General features: G+C 35.6%; 1 long non-coding RNA gene across 1 annotated transcript; it reads left to right on the top strand.

Moving 5' to 3' along the window:
- The first annotated feature begins 258 nt into the window (after positions 1–258).
- On the top strand, positions 259–16,500 carry LOC118761385. The gene is made up of 3 exons (XR_004997336.1): positions 259–330; positions 5,325–5,396; positions 16,121–16,500. It is a non-coding gene; the product is annotated as an uncharacterized LOC118761385 (long non-coding RNA).
- Positions 16,501–19,507: the final 3,007 nt, after the last annotated feature.

The raw sequence follows: 19,507 nt of genomic DNA, 5'->3' as shown, positions 1-19,507 counted from the left end.
TTTCTTTTTGTTCTTCCTCTACTACATCTCTCTACTTCCTTCTTTTTCCTCTTCTATTCTTCTTTTTCTGTTATTTTCCGTCTTCTTCTGTTCTCTTCCTTCCTCCCCTCCTCTTCATATTCTTCCTTCTCGCCGTCCCTCTCATCATCATCTCCATTTAAATTTCTTAATTATATCTAATTTTTTTCGCCATAATATTTAACATTTTGTCACTAATCTTTTCTATATGTTTGTTATGAACTCCGTTTTATGTTACAGGAATTTGAATGACAATAATATCACGTATATTCAACGCGGTACCTTCGAAAACCTTCCGAATTTAGAAGAACTGTGAGTTGTGTCGCTTTTGTTCGTACCATCTATTTCCCCATATATCTACATTGTTAATATCTTCTCCAACTTTGTTTTTTTCTCTCTCTCTTTCAAGAGTGTATCTATCTAACACCCGTTCACTCTCTCCATAGTTTTCTCTGAGTGTATGTGTGAATGCGTGTTTGTGAAAGTGTAGGTGTGTGGATGAATGAGCTTCTTTTTTACTTACTTCTTATGCATAGGTAATCATGTTCTTGTTTAAACATCCGTTTACCTAATATAAAAAAATCCCATTATTCAACTTTATTCCATCATTTTTTCTCGTTGTTTACTTCTTTATTCTAGTTTTCTAAGCTTATCTTTTAATCGTCATAAGTTTTTGTGTATGGATGTACAGATACCGAGTATATCAGAAAAAAGTGTCCAAATTTTAGATACAAATTCGAAACGTTGTGTCTCAGTATTATTTAAAGGTATCAGAACTATCAGCGGCTTTTCTAACACAAATGGACCCTATTTTGAGCAAGACGAAATGTGAGTTCCTCTCCAAGCTCTCATGAATAATCATGAATGAATTGGCGAAGATGAAATTCTATGTTTTAACATAGCTCAGGATTGGGAGCTCATGAAACATTGGAATAAAGTCCAAACGGAAGGTTTTAAAGTGATATTTGAAAGATTGAGTAAGAATTCTGGCCACAAAACCTGGTTGTCTAAGCATCATGAGTTACTCCTTGTTTGCCAAAGACTTTATCAACCTTTTTCATGCCTTACCACAAGATTACTTATGGAAATTCTCATCAATGTCCTATTCCCACGTCCAGGTAAGTGTGGGGCTACTCACGAGCTTATTTAATGATCAGATCATGCCAGGTGATGAATGAGGCCAAGTGTCCTTATCCTAAAACCTTTTCGCAAACTCATCCATGCGAAACATTTGTCTCACTACACATGTGTGACAAGGAACATTCTCTTACCATCAGAGATCATTCAGTTGAAAAGTATCACTTAGTCAGGTTTTTGCGCCTAAAATGACACTTTGGCTTTCTCGTGAGCTGAAGCCAGAACTCAGCTGTCGCGTCTGTTTCTGTGCATATCTTGGCTGAATATCTTCTCATCTATGTGAAATATCTCTAGAAGGTTGTGTTTCTCTTTGTCGCAGATGAACTTCGCCCTCTCCAATCTTCTAAACTTTTGTCCTGGAGTATCAAGACTCCTCACAAGTTTCATATGCAATTTTGTTTTCACGTCTTCTGTCACCAGATGCCAATAACCTTATGGATTGATTTGAATCTCTTCTGATCGATCTCTTCAGCTCCAGATTGAAATGATCCTTCTTGAGGTTATGACCTCTTTATGTAGCTTTCCTCTCCACTATTCCATCATTCTCAAACGTACACACAATTGTCTTGATAATTATTGAATGGGCATTGAAGATGGAATCTAGAGAATGAATTTCGCTACCATTACTGAAGGACTGAATGATCTTAACCCTCTCAAACTTGCTCAGTCGGGTGTGGCTGACACAAAACGATTTCATCCTGTTACCTTTCTAGCTAAATATCTCAAATAGTATTTCACTAATTCTTATAAAAACGTGTGTCAGTATGTCCAGTCGTCTTATGTCCAAAACAACTAACAAAAATCAAAAACTGTGTTAGTTTAAAATTTTTCAAGAGTGTTTGTGCATGGCAGTTTTGCTGTTACATATGTTATATATTTATGTCTAAGTATATGTGCGAGTGCGTGTGAATGTATCAAATCTTAACCTATTCTCCATCATCATCATTAGAAACTACACTAGCACGAACGTCAACATGAAAATCATCATCATTATCTTCATAATTATCCTCATTAGAATCATTATCACAATCAGCACCAGCAACCTTTTCTTCAACACTACCACATTCTTCCTGTCTTAAGACTCAAAACTATGTACGACGACGACGTCTGGCACCACCACTCCTCCTCTTCCTCCCCTTCACCAACACCACCATCAGATTCTCTGGTTAAAAGAAGCTGCGAAAAAGCGAAACCAAATCAGATGAAAATATAAAAACGAACACTAGTGACTTCTACAGATTTCAAAAGTATTTACCTTAGTGCGCTACAGCCTATGGCCAGGAGGATAAGCGAAATACTCAATTAACAATTCGCAAATGCTTTCAATTCCTCATTAGAAAATATGCAAATAAGCAAGCTTGATAAGTTCCTACAGAAAAGAAAGAAAACATCTGTTATTTCGATGTGAACTTAGTCACGGCTCTAATGGTTTTCTAGGAATGCTTTTAAAGATTTGCAAGAAAGCCCTTCCAGAACTACTGCAGATACGTTTCCAGAGCTTCCGTACATGTGGGCAAACATTCCAAAGTGTTAGAAGAGGTTATATTGATTAAGAAGGAAGTAGAGAAAACTCTAAATATTACAGGTATAATTCTCTGATCTCACATATTATGCAAGTTATGAGACTCGTTGTCGGAAAGTAGTTGATTACATTTCGAGAACAAAACCTATTCACTAACACACAGAATGGCTTCTGTCCAGGAAGGAGTTGTCTTACTCAGCAGCTACTGCAATGTGACTGGGTACTGAAACAACAGGTGAACTTTTCAAATATGGATGATATCTGGACATCAGTATTCCAACATCAGCCATATTTAACCAGTCTGCAATTAACATGTTAATGATTTTAATTTGTTGTGAAGTGTTTCAATGTGCGTAGATTTGTAATATTAACAGATTTTCCTTGCACTCAGAACATTGTGGGCGTGACCAAATATATATTATATCATGATTGCTAGGGTAGAAGCTTCATTATTACTTTAAGAGTTTTGGAAGAACACCTGTTAATGAAACAATGTGGACATTAGTTAGTTCTAAATGATGCTTAGTTTTGTCATTAACCGAATGCCACAAAGTTTTTGACCATTTTTGACCAATAGCAGTACTGTGTATTGTATAACTAGACTTTAATTTGAAAGTACTTTTTTAGTATGCTGGCATCCGGATTCAGTAAATGTATCATGTTTCAAAACAGGAGAAGAAATTTGTACAGTTTTGAAATATGAGTTCTCTCTTGGAAATACAGCATCACTGACAGCTCAGAATATTAATGGAGAATTTCATTCTAATGTTATTACACAGCAAACAGTATCAAATTGGTTTGCAAAATCTAGTTCTGGTAAATTTGATATTACAAATGAGCAATGCGGTCGACCAGAAACAAAGTTGGATATTTTCGAACTGAAAGCAACCGTCGAGTCTGATCCATCTCAAAGTGCCTGTGAATTATTGTTGTTGTTTTGTGTTAGCAAACAATATTGACTCACCTAGTTCAAATCGGTAAAGTGAAAACGTTGGATAAGTGGCTTCGACATGTATTCAATAAAAATCAGAAATAGCAACGTTTGGATGCCTACATTATGCTAGTTTCTCATCGCAAAAAAGAATTATTTTACAAAAGATTGTAACGTGATGAGAAATCGATCAAATGCCTCAACTGTAGAGGTTAACCACAATGACTGGACCAAGACGAGCCACCAAAACACAGTTCAAAACGGAAAAGAAGCTGTTGGTGTGTGTTTGGTGGTCTGGTCCAGGTGTGATCCGTTATGATTTCATTACCCCTGGCTCATTAATCTCAGCCGAAGTACACTGCAGCCAACTGGAACAAATGATGCAGAAAAGTACAAAAAACAACCTAGATTAGTCAACAGATCAATCCTATTTTACTGCAAGACATCGCCGGATCACACATCGAAAAAATAACTTTGGCGAAACTACAGGGTTTCGAGTTGGAAGCTCTCCATCTACCATACTCACCCGATATTGCCCCCACTGACTACCACATCTTTCAGAATTTCACTAACTTTTTGTTAGGAAAACAATTAATTCCGATGATGCTGTAAAACAAGCCTTCCAGGAATTTATTCTCTCTAGACTGCCAGGCTTTTACAGTTCCGGGGTACACAGGCTACCGCTGAAATGGCAAAAGTGTATTGAAAATATGGGTGCATATATTGAAGAATAAAACTATTCCTTGTATTTAAAAAAACATTGGTTTTTTATAATTTTCATACTTGACGACCTATTATGAAAGATATATATGTTTTACAAAACAGTTTAGAGACAAACATTAATTCCTACTTATATTTTGAATATGTTTCTTAAAGTTAAGAATTGGTGTTAAGATAAGTGTTTTAATTATTCATGATTAATTTTTGCAATGTCGTCATTATATTGCTCTCTATATAAACGGCAGTTTGTCTGTCTGTGTGTCTGTGTGTCTGTCAGGTTGTACCCTCACTCTGACCACGGCTTTCAACCGATTCTGATGAAACTTGACACACACATAGCCCAATATCATAATTCAAATCTAACGCAGTGAAAATTTTGAAAAGTTCCCCCAATTCTGAAAAAAATCGATAAATTCGACATGGGGTCGAGAATCTAAGCTTTTTATATGCAACACATTTTCTGTCTAGGGGACGCAACTCGACCTTTTTATCGCCCAAAGGACAGCTAGGAACATCGTATACACAGAAGTATTCGAGTGAAGAGAAGACATTGCAACCTACACATGCGCCTTCGTTCCCTAGAGGGAAAGGATTAAATTGGGATTAGTCGTTGCCTGCTAGGGGCTCTTACATACCCGGGCAACGCCGGGCTATGCTGCTAGTATATAATATTTGTACATTCGGTGAGAATGTGATGTAAAACCAACATCGTGCACAAAACAATGTCTCGATGTCTTGTTATTCTTATAGCTTATTTTCGTCCATCTTTTGTTAATCGGTTATCACAGAAACCTTCTCTACCCTCAGGATATCTAAGTGAGATTAATGGAAACTGCTCTTGTCCAAACTATAGGCAGAAAACTCATAGAGAAATAAACATCTTTGCAGTAAATATGAGCTTTTATTTGGTTAATTTAGACAGTATATTAACAGTAGAAAACAGACTTATTAATTGTACATATTCTAACTTATAGAATACTTATTTCTTTTTTCCAGATATTTGAGCAACAACCAAATACAAAACTATGAGGATGGCGCGTTCTTATTCCTTCCCAGTATTTCTTACATGTATGTACAACAATTCTTTCTTTATTGGAAAACGAAAAGTCTTTGTAAACACATGAATGGATGCCATCAGACTAAAATCATAAACACATTTCATCAGACAAAAATCATAAAAAATGATATCATCAAATTCACAGTTGTTTAATTCAGTTGACAATAAATAGCAATGTTTTGGCTTTAATTTTAATGTGGCACCATGAATATTTCTGAGTATTGTGTTTTGTCATTGCAACGTCAGTGTTCAAACTACATGAAGGTTGGTTTGATATAGTTTCATCCATGTTCGGAAATACGAGGTGTATTCAAAAGGCGTCCAATATTTGGGTACAAAAGTATCCAACCTTTGTACATTTCATAAATTTTATTTAATCTTCTTCAAAATACTCCTCTTGGGATTTCACTCACAAGTTTTGTCATTGTTTCTATCATTTCTGGAACACCTTCTTGAGAGTGTTATGCAGCTCTGCTGTCCTCTCTCCACTCGGATCGCTTCTCTTTCAGCGTCGTTTTTACTTTTGGAAAGAGTCAGACGTCACATGGCGCCATGTGGGGAGATTTGGGAGCCTATCAAAAAAGGGGTCTGTTACTATTGATCATGAAAGCTTGGATTACGAAGTGCATTCAAAATGTATCTGAATTTATGGTTTCGCTGATATTCTCTGCATGCACAAATCCTCCGTTAAAATATAATACACTGATCCTCTGCTTATTTCAACTTCGTGAATAATTCCCTGGATTGTTACATTACGATCTTCGATGACTAATTACCGAAGCTTCTCAATCAGCTCCTCGTTTCGCCTTCTTTATGGCCTGCCTCAGCGTGCTTCACTCGCCACTGAGGTTCGGCCATGTTTGAAGCAGTTGTACCACTCTTTGTTCTACCTTTTTCCCATGGCATCATTAATAAGAGCCTGCCGAATCTTCTCGTTGGTGTCAGGTTGAGTAACACTCAGCCTTCTTCGAAACTAAATGCAATATCTCTGTTCGATGTACTCGTAACACCCGGACACTGGTGCAGCCTACCGGCGTGGTACACTGTTGCGTCATACCGGCGTAGTATACCAAGGCGTCAGGCTGGCGCGGCATATTAGCGAGGAAAGCTTTACGCATATGCAGGAAGGATGGCGTCACATCCCATCTAAAGTATTTTGCTCACGCAGCATAAATTTTGGCGAAAAAATCATACATTTTGGATGCATTTCGTACATAAAATAAATTGAAGCTGGTTCAGAAGTATACATATACAAATACACACACACACAAACATTAGACATTTAGGAGATTCGAAATCTGGAGAATAGCAGTGAAAAGGTTAGAAGGTTGAGTGAAAATACCCTTTCAAGACGAGATAAAAGGAGCAATTAAGCAGACTCAAACTCTGCACAATTCAAATTCTACATGAGCAGTCAGTACTATTGAGCTAAATGATCACTGACACTAAACGGTGCCTTTCACAGAGTTAAATTATAACGTTTGGAATTTGGAAGCATTTTTCATAAACAAACATCAAAGTTTTGAGTGTGTTCGATTCTATATATATGTATATATATGTAAATACATACATATATACATATATATATATATATATATATTTATATATATATATATATCATATAAATATAAATATATATATATATATGTATATATGTATGTATATATATATGTATATATGTATGTATATATATATGTATATATGTATATATATACATCTTTATATATATATATATATGTATATATGTATATATATACATCTTTATATATATATATATATATATACACCCCCACATATATATATATATAATATAATATATATATATATATATGGGTGTGTGTGTGTGTGTGTGTATTGATGTATATAAATATATCTCTTATGATAAAAGGCAGATTTTCTCTGCCTCCCAAACCGTTCGTTTTTTATACAATTCTACAATATAGAATTTGTTCAATTGGAATTTATCTATCATTTTTACAAGTAGATTCCATCGGATCGTGGCATATAAATTTTTTTCAATTTCACCCCTAATTAAGCAAAAATTCGAGAAAACTCAATATTTTACGATTTCCCATTTTCATTTCAAGTGCTTCACTCCTACCATTACCAAAACACTTTCTGCTACTTTCTCTTTGCAAGTGTGCAACAATTAAAGTGAAAGTATTTATATAACAGGGATCAACTGCTTCACTCATGCTATCACCCTAATTTCTCCTACTTTCTCTTTGCAAGTGTACCTTAAACCATTACTCAAAACAAATACACAGCAAACAGAAACAAATAGATACATAACGATTTACCCTCACACAATTTCTTCAATTAGAGTTTACCTATGATTTTTCCAAGTACTTTCCATTCGGTCATGGCATACACATTACTTTCAATTTGACCCCCAATTAAGCAAAATTTCGAGAAAAATCAATATTTTACGATTTCCCTCTTTCACTTCAAAGGCTTTACTCTGCCTATTACTCCCACTTCCTCTTTACACACATAGACACGCAAACATATACTTACATGGCAGTGTCAATTGTTGAAAGAAAATTGTAAGCTAACGTGTGTGTGTGTGTGCGTGTGTGTGTGTGTGTGTGTGTGTGTGTGTGTGTGTGTGTGTTTGTGTGTGACAGGGATGAGCCATTCATACTGGTTATCCTTTTTGCTAGATCCGGTATGGTCTTATATGCTACACCACTGGTTATCAATTCATATTAATCAAATTAATATTCAATTTTTCACCCTTATTATGTGTGTGTGTATTAGCAATTCGTAAACAATTACATCAATGACTTGAACTTGAATAAGTGGTTTCACATAAATGGGGATGAATTAAACAGTTTTGTTGTTATTATTACTGTTTGACTATTGTAATCACGTTTGTTGGTTCCTCGCCAAGGAAACGTTGTTATGTTGCATTTGTTAAATAATTGTAAACCGTACCCCTCCCCCTTTCGGAGAAGGGGCTTTGGTTATTGTTTCAAAATTGAATTGTGTCCCTGTTTGGGGAAATTGACAATATTTTCACCGTCTTTACGGAAGCATTTTTGTTAAAATGCCTTCCATAGAAGAAAGTCGAAAAATGAATTTCGCTGCAGCCGTATACTTCTATACAAGATCCAATTGATCGAAATTGCAAGAGACGGGCCTACAATTCCAGTCTGTTATATATTTTGAGTATTATCACTAGCGATATCAAGATATAACTTTGTATTTTGTATTTTATGTGTAGATGTATATATATATATATATATATATATATATATATAGATGTACATGTAATATGTACACATATATATATACACATATATACATGCATAATATATCCACCCATACACACACACGCACACACACACATACATAGGGGCAGGTGTGGCTGTGTGGTAACAAACTACGTTCGAAGATACTGTACTTGATATGGGCGGTAGTGCCTTGCCGGTCTATGGCCTACCTTCAACAAACCGGGAAGGCACAAACACTCTGCCTTCACATTTGCTGTGTGAGACATGTTTTAATGTTGATGAGCTTGCCGAGTACATAGCCGACAATGAGCCAAAGCTCTTCCAGAACACAAGTTCGCTTACAACTCCGTTGTTAATTCAGTCCAGGCCAAAACTGGGAGGATTTTTTCCTGGACGCTCCTGGGGCACTGGGAAAACTTTTGTCAACAAATTAATATTGGCTGAGATTAGGCAAACACAAGGCATTGCCCTAGCTGTGGAATCATCTGGAATTGCGGCTACTTTGTTGCCAGGCGGCAGGACAGCTCACTCCACTTTCAAGCTTCCGCTTGACTTAGCGAAGACTGAGACACCAACTTGCAACATCGGTAACAGCTCCGATCAGGCAGAAATCTTCAGACGATGCAAGCTTATCGTTTGTGATGAATGAACGATGGCCCACATACATGCCCTTGAGGCACTAGATAGATCTCTCACAGACATCAAACACTCTTCACCTCCCATGGGAGGCATAACACTTTTTCTTTCAGGGGACTTCCGACAAACACTTCCCGTCATTCCCAAAGGGACTACAGCTGATGCAGTAAGTGCGTGTCTTAAGTCATCCACATTGTGGCCACAGGTGAAGACTCTCAAACTTCACACCAATATGTGTGCTCATATGCGACGTAATATCACATCAGCAGCATTTCCTCACACCCTCCTTGCACTTGGCGAAGGCAAAATACCAGGGGATGAAAATGGTAATATTGCCATCGATTCCATTTGTACCATTGTTAAAACGCCTTCTGATCTCAGAGATGCAGTGTTCCCAGATCTACAAGCTAATTATCAGAATATGGATTGGATTGGCCAAAGGGCTATTCTGGCCCCGAGGAATAAAACTGTTCACCATATTAATGATGAAGTGCTAAAACTCATTCCTGGGAAGTCTATGTATATCAGTCTATCGATACAACTCCTGACCCAGAGGACGTCATCAACTATCCAATAGAGGTACTCAATTCCTTTGAGCACCCCGGACTACCACCACACATTCTTAAACTTAAAGTTGGTGCCCCTATAATGCTCATCAGAAATTTGGTTCCCCCAAAACAATGCAATAGTACACGTTTGATCGTTAAGTCCTTATCTCCTACCGTAAACTTATATCAATATTTCCCTGAATAATCATCATAATCCAGTGCAATCATTAACAGTACTTTCAAGCAATTCAGCCCCGAGCATCGCCGGGCAATTATGTTTGTATATATATGTATATATATATATGCATATAAATATATTGTATATATATGTATATATATATGCATATATATATATATATATATATATATATATATATATATATATATAATATATAAGTATATATATGTATATATATATGTATACATATATGTATATATATTCATGCATAGATATATATGTATACATTTTTTTTGTACTTGTTTCAGTCATTTGACTGCAGCCATGCTGGAGCACCGCCTTTAGAGTGGTGAAAGAGTACAGCAGGGATCACCACCACCCCCTGCCGGAGCCTCGTGGAGCTTTTAGGTGTTTTCGCTCAATAAACACACACAACGCCCGGTCTGGGAATCGAAACCGCGATCCTCCGACCGCAAGTCCGCTGCCCTAACCACTGGGCCATATATAAATAACAATTCATAGGTTGCTGGCTAGGTGGGTGGATGTTTGTCCACTAGCTTGTTAGTCGTTTGCTAGCTGTCTTGCTGGCTGGCTGGCTGGTTGGTAACTATAGGGAAAGAATTACCAAAAGCTCCACGCTCTGGGAACAAATTCAAAATAACAGTTACAAAATCCTTATCCACACAGCCTTACTTGCGTCCACATATATTTTGTTTGGAATATTGAAACTTTAAATAGACGAAGGTTGAGTTTTATGTCTACAGAACTGGGTCGGTGTCCCACGATAAACGTTAGAATTTTTGTATCGAAAATCGTTTTTAACCCAATGTTCCAAATTTGAAGTAGGAAAAGATCCAGAAAGAAATATTTAGTCAATGCCCTCATCTAAGACATTTCCTACTTCAAACTTGGAATTCTTCATTCGTTGAATTGTCCTACCACAGTTCCTTCGAATATCGTCAAGAGCAAAGCCGATGTATGGAGACAACACAATCATGCTAATCCAGTCCCGCCCGCAGCATCGATAATTTATTTCTTCTTTACAAAACCAAGTAACCGTTGCGTATTTCTTCCTCCAGTTTCCAGAGAGGTTATGCGTCTTCAGCCATTTGACACTGACGAGGTGGCATTGCTGCTAATCGCTTTGTAGGTGCGAAATTAATGGTGCTTCTCTTTCGTATACATGTACTACAGACGATATATATATATATATATATATATATATATATAATATATATATATATATATATATATATATTATATAAATATGAATAAATGAAAGAATGGAGTCGAAGAAGATGTTAACAAAATTTCTTTACTCTCGACGTATGTTTCGAAGACCACATGGTTTCATTCCAAAGGAATAAAGGGTGCATGATGCAATCTTCTCATCAGGAAAGAAAGCGAGCCTCTCTCGGCAACAAGACAAACAGAAATTCCGATGACTGCCTACATGGTAAAGAAAACGACAATAAGTGATTTTAAAAAAACCGTTAGAAGATTTGACGTCTAAGTTAGATAGAAGGAAGAGAAGGGTTAAAGGAATGATAGGTTAGGAACCAGTGGAAAGGGAAGGGTATGTTGATTAAGAATGTTCAAAGGCTTAGGAAAGAATTTCACTATTGAAGTGGAGTGTATGTTAAGCCATTTGTTGAAAGCAAGATGGCTATCGTAATCATTTGTAAAAGTAAAAAGAATGTTTCTGCCAGTGCACACATTTATAGGATTTCTCTATGAGTGTGTTTACAAGGGGAACCTTAGAGAAGAGGATATGGAAGAGCTCAGAGTTGCAAATGTTACAAAATCTCCTGCCCTTATCAAAAGGAAAGGATACAGACAGTATGAACCAATCTAACTTGAAATCTATATTATTGTCTTTAAGACGCCAAACTAATTTACTTAGCCCTGTACTATGTCGTTTTTTACTATCCCTGAATTTTGAATAATGGTTTGAAATTATCTTGGATAACTGGGAAGAGGACGCTCCTATATACAAGAAGACATCGGTACCAGAGGAGGTTCTACACTGGTAAATAGAATTCTCGATCTTAGAATTACTAGACAAAAATTTATTTCTGTTGGGGTTGTCCTCCGAGATCGAAACGAAGTTTTTATTGCTATGATTGTTGTTACTATTATTATTAGCGCTAGCAACTCCACTATTCGTATTATTGTTAGTATTATTAATGGTAATACAATCAGTAATTTCTCCGTTATTGTTATCATTATCAACATTACCATTGTTATTAACACGATTGGTACTATTATTAATGTTATCATTGTTAACACTGTCGCTACTACCATTGCTATTACTATTAATACTATTCCTATTAGTATGACTGTATGATGGCTTGGAATTAGTAAGATTTATGTAGGAACTCCCGGGTGAAGAACCTCTATTTATCAGCTTGGTATTGTGAGAAGATATAATTTGTGAAAGATTTCTAGTGTTAGAGAAGGCGATTCTTACTATGTGGGAATTGATAGTAGAATAATATCTAGAATTTCTGGGAAAGTTCCTAGCGACGGCTTCACGGAACTGTAAGGGAAGGTTCGATTTAATTTGTTTACCGAAAGGTATTACGAACCAGATACAGTTCTTAGTGGCCTTTGACTTGTACGTAGAGTTATTTGTGAAAGTAAGGGGAAAATTACTGGGTTGAAAATTTGGGGTTGAACGGCGCATACCTCCCTTGGTCCGAAAAGAATTTATATTTTCCATAGTGTTGCTGGCACTATTAGAATTAAAACTACTATTCCTATTACAAGTAATTATTGTATCTGGTTTAGAATGAGCTGAATATATGTATGACACTTTCTCCTAATAGCCGGCATTTGCCAAGGCGGCGTTATAAAAGCCTATTGAAATATATATATATATATGTATATATATTCATAAATTAAATTAGAGATAAAACCACTATTAGGCAAATAAAACAATGAAAAACATAAACCAAAACATAAAAATCAAAATGATTAATATAATATATAAAATATAAAATTTGAAAATTAAAATTATTAATTAATTAATTTATTTTTTATTTATGTATTTATTTTTTATATATTTTTATTATTAATTTTTTTCATTTTTATTAATTTTTTTTTAATATTAAATATATATAACTATCAAAAAGTATTTATATATATTTATATATATACGTACATACATTCATACATACACACAATAAAAATACGCCAAACGGAAAATTCGCAGCTAATTCCTCAACAGTGATCATCTAAGACATCATACAAATGCTGTGCCTTTAACTGTTATATTGTACACTTTTGATGGAGCCAACGGCGAGGGGGAAAAGGAAATGGATGAGAGAGATGCGAATGATCACCGGTTACGTGGTAGTGGGAGGAGAGACAAAGAATGGTGGAATGAAGAAGGATAAGAAGCAAACAGAGGAAAATGTTAGTAGTGGAAGGAGAAAACGACAGATGGAAGGCGAGAAAAAAGAGACAAAGTAAACAGAAGAAACAGAAATTGATGCCAGAATTAAAAAGTTATATATAACGTTAGAGAGTAAAACAAAGTAAAACGTTACATATAACGTTCGAATGTTCAACCTGTCCATCACAAACGTAATTTTGCTTACGTATAACCAACGTCCTCACAGTCGTATTCTGATTGGAAATTTTCTGTGTATACACATTTAACTGGCTTCACATTTGTTGATTTTCAAAAGTGTAATTTATGAGAAACGTGGAGCTGTGTCGCGAAATATTCCTAGAAATCGATTACTTTTATAGAAAGAATGTGTCTCAAATCACAATCAGTCAAGTACAGATTTATTGGTTGAATATGGTCAAGTGGTATGGTAAGGGGATCTTTGAGCTGTTATCTGTTGCGGCCGTCTATTACAATCTTGTGATAGTCACGCGTAAAAGTTACGTGAAAGATTTAGTCCTGTAGATTTGTCATGGGACAGAACAATAGGTGAATGCTGTTTGTGTCAAGCAGCTCTGTGTGAGTAGGCAGCTATAATCTTATTTATCTAAGTTGTGGTGACGGCTCGGTGCAACTTTAGTGAAGGATTCATTCCTTCGTACCATGTTCCAAGTGTGATCAAAAATGTGGAAAAATATACATTACTCATAAACTGTTTAGAGTTTATAACAAATTTGAATCGTTTGTAAAAATCACTGTAAAACATGAATTATTTACGCGCGTGAAATTCAGATCAAATGTTTAATTAGAAGATATGTCATATGGCAGTTAATAGCTTTGAAAGATAAAAGCCACTTCCGAATCTAGGTCTGTTTATCCTTTTGGTTGTGTCCAGTAGCTGTGTGAGCAGCTGTTATCTTATTTCACTAATGCATGTTGATATTTTTTGTGTTACACATAGAGTTTTAGTGAATGATTTAGTGTCTCTCACCAACTGTGATGAAACGGGTGAGAAAGTAAAGTTACTTTTAAACTAGGTTAAAAATTTGCGAAAGATTTCAGGGGAATAGTATATAATTACACCCTGTTCTCGACTTACGACAGACGGTAAGTCAATCTGGTCGTATGTCGGATTTATTTGTCAAAACTATTTTCATTGCAACAGATTATAAAGCTATAAAACACAAATATTTCATCCATAATTATTGTGCATAAAGTGAAAAAGGCATTTGTACTCTATTGTACTTTAAAGAAAAATACAATCTAAAATTAATGTAAAAATTAATACAAAGGAAATTCTGCATATATACAATGGCAAAAAACTTGTTTCTGTGAAAAAAGTTTACCTGACAAGAAATTTTCATCCTTCACAGTTTTGTTCTTGGATTGAGGTAGACGGTGTTTCGAGGAACATGTTGAGCTTTGAATAGTTCTTTTCTTTTTTCGTCATATATCTTACGATAACAACGAACAACATCTTGAATGATGCATTACTTTTTGTAGTCGTAAGTGCGGATGGTTTTACGTCGAGGTGAGGGTGTACTTTGTACTTAGTTCTTAATGTTTTACGATATTAAACATTCTAGTATTTATAGATTGCATAAAAATATAGTATGCCATCAACATTTGTTTATATCATCTATAGTAAATATATCATCAAGCATGTCATCTACGTCTGTATATCGTCTGTCATCTGCAACTTGTATTTTTCCATATCTACTATATTACTTATATCCACATGTCATCTATACTATGTATGTCATCTATATACAGTATGTCATTTATAACCAGTATGTCGTCGATATCCAACATGCCATCTATATCATCTATATCAGCTATATACAGTATTTTATCTATATCGCATGCCATCTATATTTCGTATATCCTCTATATCCTCTACACCTCAAAACTTTCGAATATGTCAGCTGTCTACTGATTATGTTTTGTTATATTACGCATGTCTTAAAAGTTTCAATCGTCTATCATCAAAAGAAGATACCCTCTCTGCATTCTACGTAGATTTAATTAATTCCCTGATAACTGCGAAATTGATATTCCTTCAAAATAATAACATGAATTATTGTTTTTGAGCAAGTTTTAATATTTTCTATCAAAGTAACATTTGTATATTTATCGCCGTATTTAAATAAGAAGAAAAACTAAAACCAAAAAATAAGATATATATGATTACCTTATGTTTCACTCCTGGTGAAATACATTTTCTTAGCGTCAACGATATTTTAAAAAATTGTGATTTACTCAGTTCTTCTCTCTATTACACAGGATGGTGAGTTAAGTTTACTTTAATGCCTTCCTGTTATAGGTTCAAATCTCTCCTGATTCATCTTCACTCAAAGCTTTTGCGACAGAAAATTGCGTCTAAAATGTTTTACTCAATACCTGAGGCCCCGAATTGCCCCCATCAAATTTCTGGCAACAAACTGCCCCTAATCCATCATTTAAAGGGATCGGTTTACGTGGTACTAAATATTCTCCTTGTTTAAAGGAACTTTAATCATTCAAGACATTAGCTATTAGAGGGTAGGAACTTAACATATTTTCGGTTTCCACCAGAAACCACATCAATTTATTGCTGTTATCAACATCTTCTGGGACGAAACATGAATGTCGTTATTTTTATATTCTTGCTGGAATTATATTATCCTTCTTTCTTGTCAAATACAACAGCGGCTTCTATTTACCTCTCAAGTATTTTCACTTAGGGCTTTGTTTATAATTTCAGCTACCTCAGTAACAATAACGATATGATGTGTGGATGTCACCTGCAGCCTTGGTAAATTATATTAAATCAACATTCAGCAGAACTGTGAGTGTCCGAGGCGAGTGTCAGACAGATCCAGGCAATAACCAAAGCAAAATTATACCTATAATGGAATACTCGCAATGTCAAAGTTAGTAAAATCTTCCTTGCTTCTGTTGTTATGTTATTACCTCTGACAAGGTCGACGAGTTACCACAATCGTTGGCCCGCCGGACAAAACGCCCAGCAACATTTCGTGCAACGTTACAGTCATAGTTCAAACTCTGTCCAGAACGATTTTGCTTTTAACCCACTCGGGGTCGATAAAATAAGTATCAATTGAACACTGCGGTCGATGTAATAAACTAAATCTCATCACACACTATTTCAGGTCATGTGCCTTATTGCCATAAAGAGAACTCGGGATATTCTCTCCTGCTCATAATATCAGGAGAGACTGTATGTAAATATATACATGTACACATACATACCCCCACACAATATACACACGTACACAGAGTGGCTTTGTGGTTAGAAGCTTGCTTTCCAACCAAATGGTTCCGGCTTTAGTACCACTGCATGACACCGTCCGACTAAGGCCTTGTGAGTAGATTTGGTAGAGGGAAACTGAAAGAAACCCATCGTGTATATATATATATGAGTGTGTGTGTGTGTGTGTGTGTGTTTGTCTATCTGGGCTTGTCCACTCACCGTCGCTTAATAGCCGATGCTGGTGTGTTTACGTCCCCGTAACCTGGCGGTTCGGCAACGTAAATGACCGAATAAGTACTAGGCTTACAAAGAATAAGATATGGGGTCATTTGTTCGAGTAAAGAAGCGGTACTTTAGCATGGTCGCAGTCAAATGACTGAAACAAGTAAAGGAATGAAGAATAAGAGAGTATAACACACACAGGTACACATGTCATATATATATATATATATATATATATATATATATACATACATACATATATATATATATATACATTACATACATATATATATATATAAACACATATATATATATTATATATATATATATATACATACATATATTATATATATATATATATTAATATTATATATATATATATATATATATATATATATATATATATATATATGTTGTTACGTACCTGCCGTCTCTCAAACTCGAACCCGAGACCCTACTAAGTCGAGCGATGACGATTGACCAGATCAGTCAAACGGAATCCGCCACACAGAGAGAGGAAACGGTGGTGGAGATGGCAGCGAACTCGAACCGGCGACCGGAGGATAACAACAACAACAACAGGGGGAAGAGAGACACGGCGGAAGGCAATTTGTTTACATTTAAGAACAGTTTATACGACTATTACGACATAAATAAAATGTGATACATAGCAGATACATTAAAGAAAATAACATGCAACAGAATTAAAATGAAAGACAACCAATGCATTTAAATATAACACGTCGTTCGAAAACAATCAAAGGCATGCACGATACACCAAGTCCGCAGACAATCAAAACAGTTCAAATTGATGCAATATAGTTCGAAAAAGTTCAACATTAAAGTCTTTCTCTTTCTTTCATTTTCCCTTTAACATAATTCACAATGTTCTTTATAATCTCATTTCTTTTCTTCCTCTTTTCCTTCTCTTTTTTGTCACAATTCTTTTTAGTTCTTTACAACAGATTGCAGCTTACGTCACAATCTCGTTTCTTTTGCATTTCACATTAAAACATACACAAGACATACCGTTACATTTTCTAGTTACAAACTCCTACTATACAGCAATCCATGCCTTCACGCCGCAATCTCCCTCACCTCCTCAATCCTCTGTGTATGTCTTTCTCAACGTTGTCGTTGCCTCTCGCCATCACCACCCTCGCATCGACTGCTATCCCTTGCCAACTGACTGTCTCTTCCGGACCTTTTGGTGTCTCAGGCAGAACTGCCAAAAGGCCCTGTTGCCATCTCACTGTCTCAGCCAGAACTGACCTGTTGCCAAACTGATCCCGATGCCAACTGACTAACAAATCCAGCTCGTCGAATATTACAGGGTGGTTCTTAAACTTTCCTTGACCGGAAAAGGGTCAGATGTCTCTTCAAAACCCCACTAATCTCTCTAGAAACCGACAGGACAAAGGCTTTATCCGTCTGCCTGGCGCCAAAACACGAAACCAGTTCACAAGCACTTGTTTCTCAACTGACCTCCATATCACTATATATATATATATATATATATATATATATATATATATATATATATATATATATATTTATATATACATTGCAAATAAGAAAATGGAAAAGCACATTAGTTTCATCAATTTTAGGACATTAAAATGTTGACTATTTATGAAAACGACAACAAAATAAACATACATACATATATATATATATATATACATACATACATACATACATTTACATACAACATACATAATACATACACACACACACACACACACACACACACATATTATATATATTATATATATATATATATATTTAATGAAATGGATAAATGAAATATCTTGTTACGGGTTATTCAAAATTAACCGATACCTGTGTAGCAAAAATCACACCAAAAAGACACGGTTGAGGTTACGACCATGGGGTTTCGCCCCCGTGCTTTTGCGCGGATAATTGAAGTTTTATATATTAGTGAAGGCAAGAAATGGAGCCGAACGAAGATTCTACAAAATTCCTTTTTATTATTTTCTACACATGTTTCAAAGGCTGCAAATTCCCAAATTCGGATTGAATAAGGAGACCATTCTGCAGCTTTCTCTTCAGGAAAATCCAGGAATTTAAAATCTCAAAACAAATGCGCAGCATTTGTTTGGAGATTTTGCAGCCTTTGAAACATGTGTAGAAAATAATAAAAAGGAATTTTGTAGAATCTTCGTTCAGCTCCATTTCTTCCCTTCACTATATATATATATATATATATTTTTATATATATATATATACATACATACATACATATTATATACATATAAATATATTATATATAACATCATTTGGTGAGGAGGGAATTAGTCGATTACATCGACGGCAGCGTTCAACTGGTACTTATTTATTGCCAAACTAATGAGGTAGTCCATAGATATAGGACCAATTCTGCTGTTGATTAGCTCAGATCGCCTCTAGCTAGCTATATAACGCACAAACCTGCGTCCATAAACCTTCGAACGGGATAGGTTATCAGCTTCCCCTTCCTGGCTTGGCATCAACAGACCGGTTTCGGGGTAGTTGCTCCTTATCAATGTGGAGCAGCCGAGGCCAGCAGGGGTCACTTTTGACCTCTATTCAGCATTCGTTCTATTTCTCTGGACTCCCAAGTTAGTATGGCAATATATATTAATACCTCTTACT

Source organism: Octopus sinensis, unplaced genomic scaffold (assembly GCF_006345805.1).
Source record: "Octopus sinensis unplaced genomic scaffold, ASM634580v1 Contig12893, whole genome shotgun sequence".
In the NCBI taxonomy this organism is placed as follows: domain Eukaryota; kingdom Metazoa; phylum Mollusca; class Cephalopoda; order Octopoda; family Octopodidae; genus Octopus; species Octopus sinensis.
Note: the sequence above shows the minus strand (reverse complement) of the source record. Positions and strands in the feature narration are given on the sequence as shown.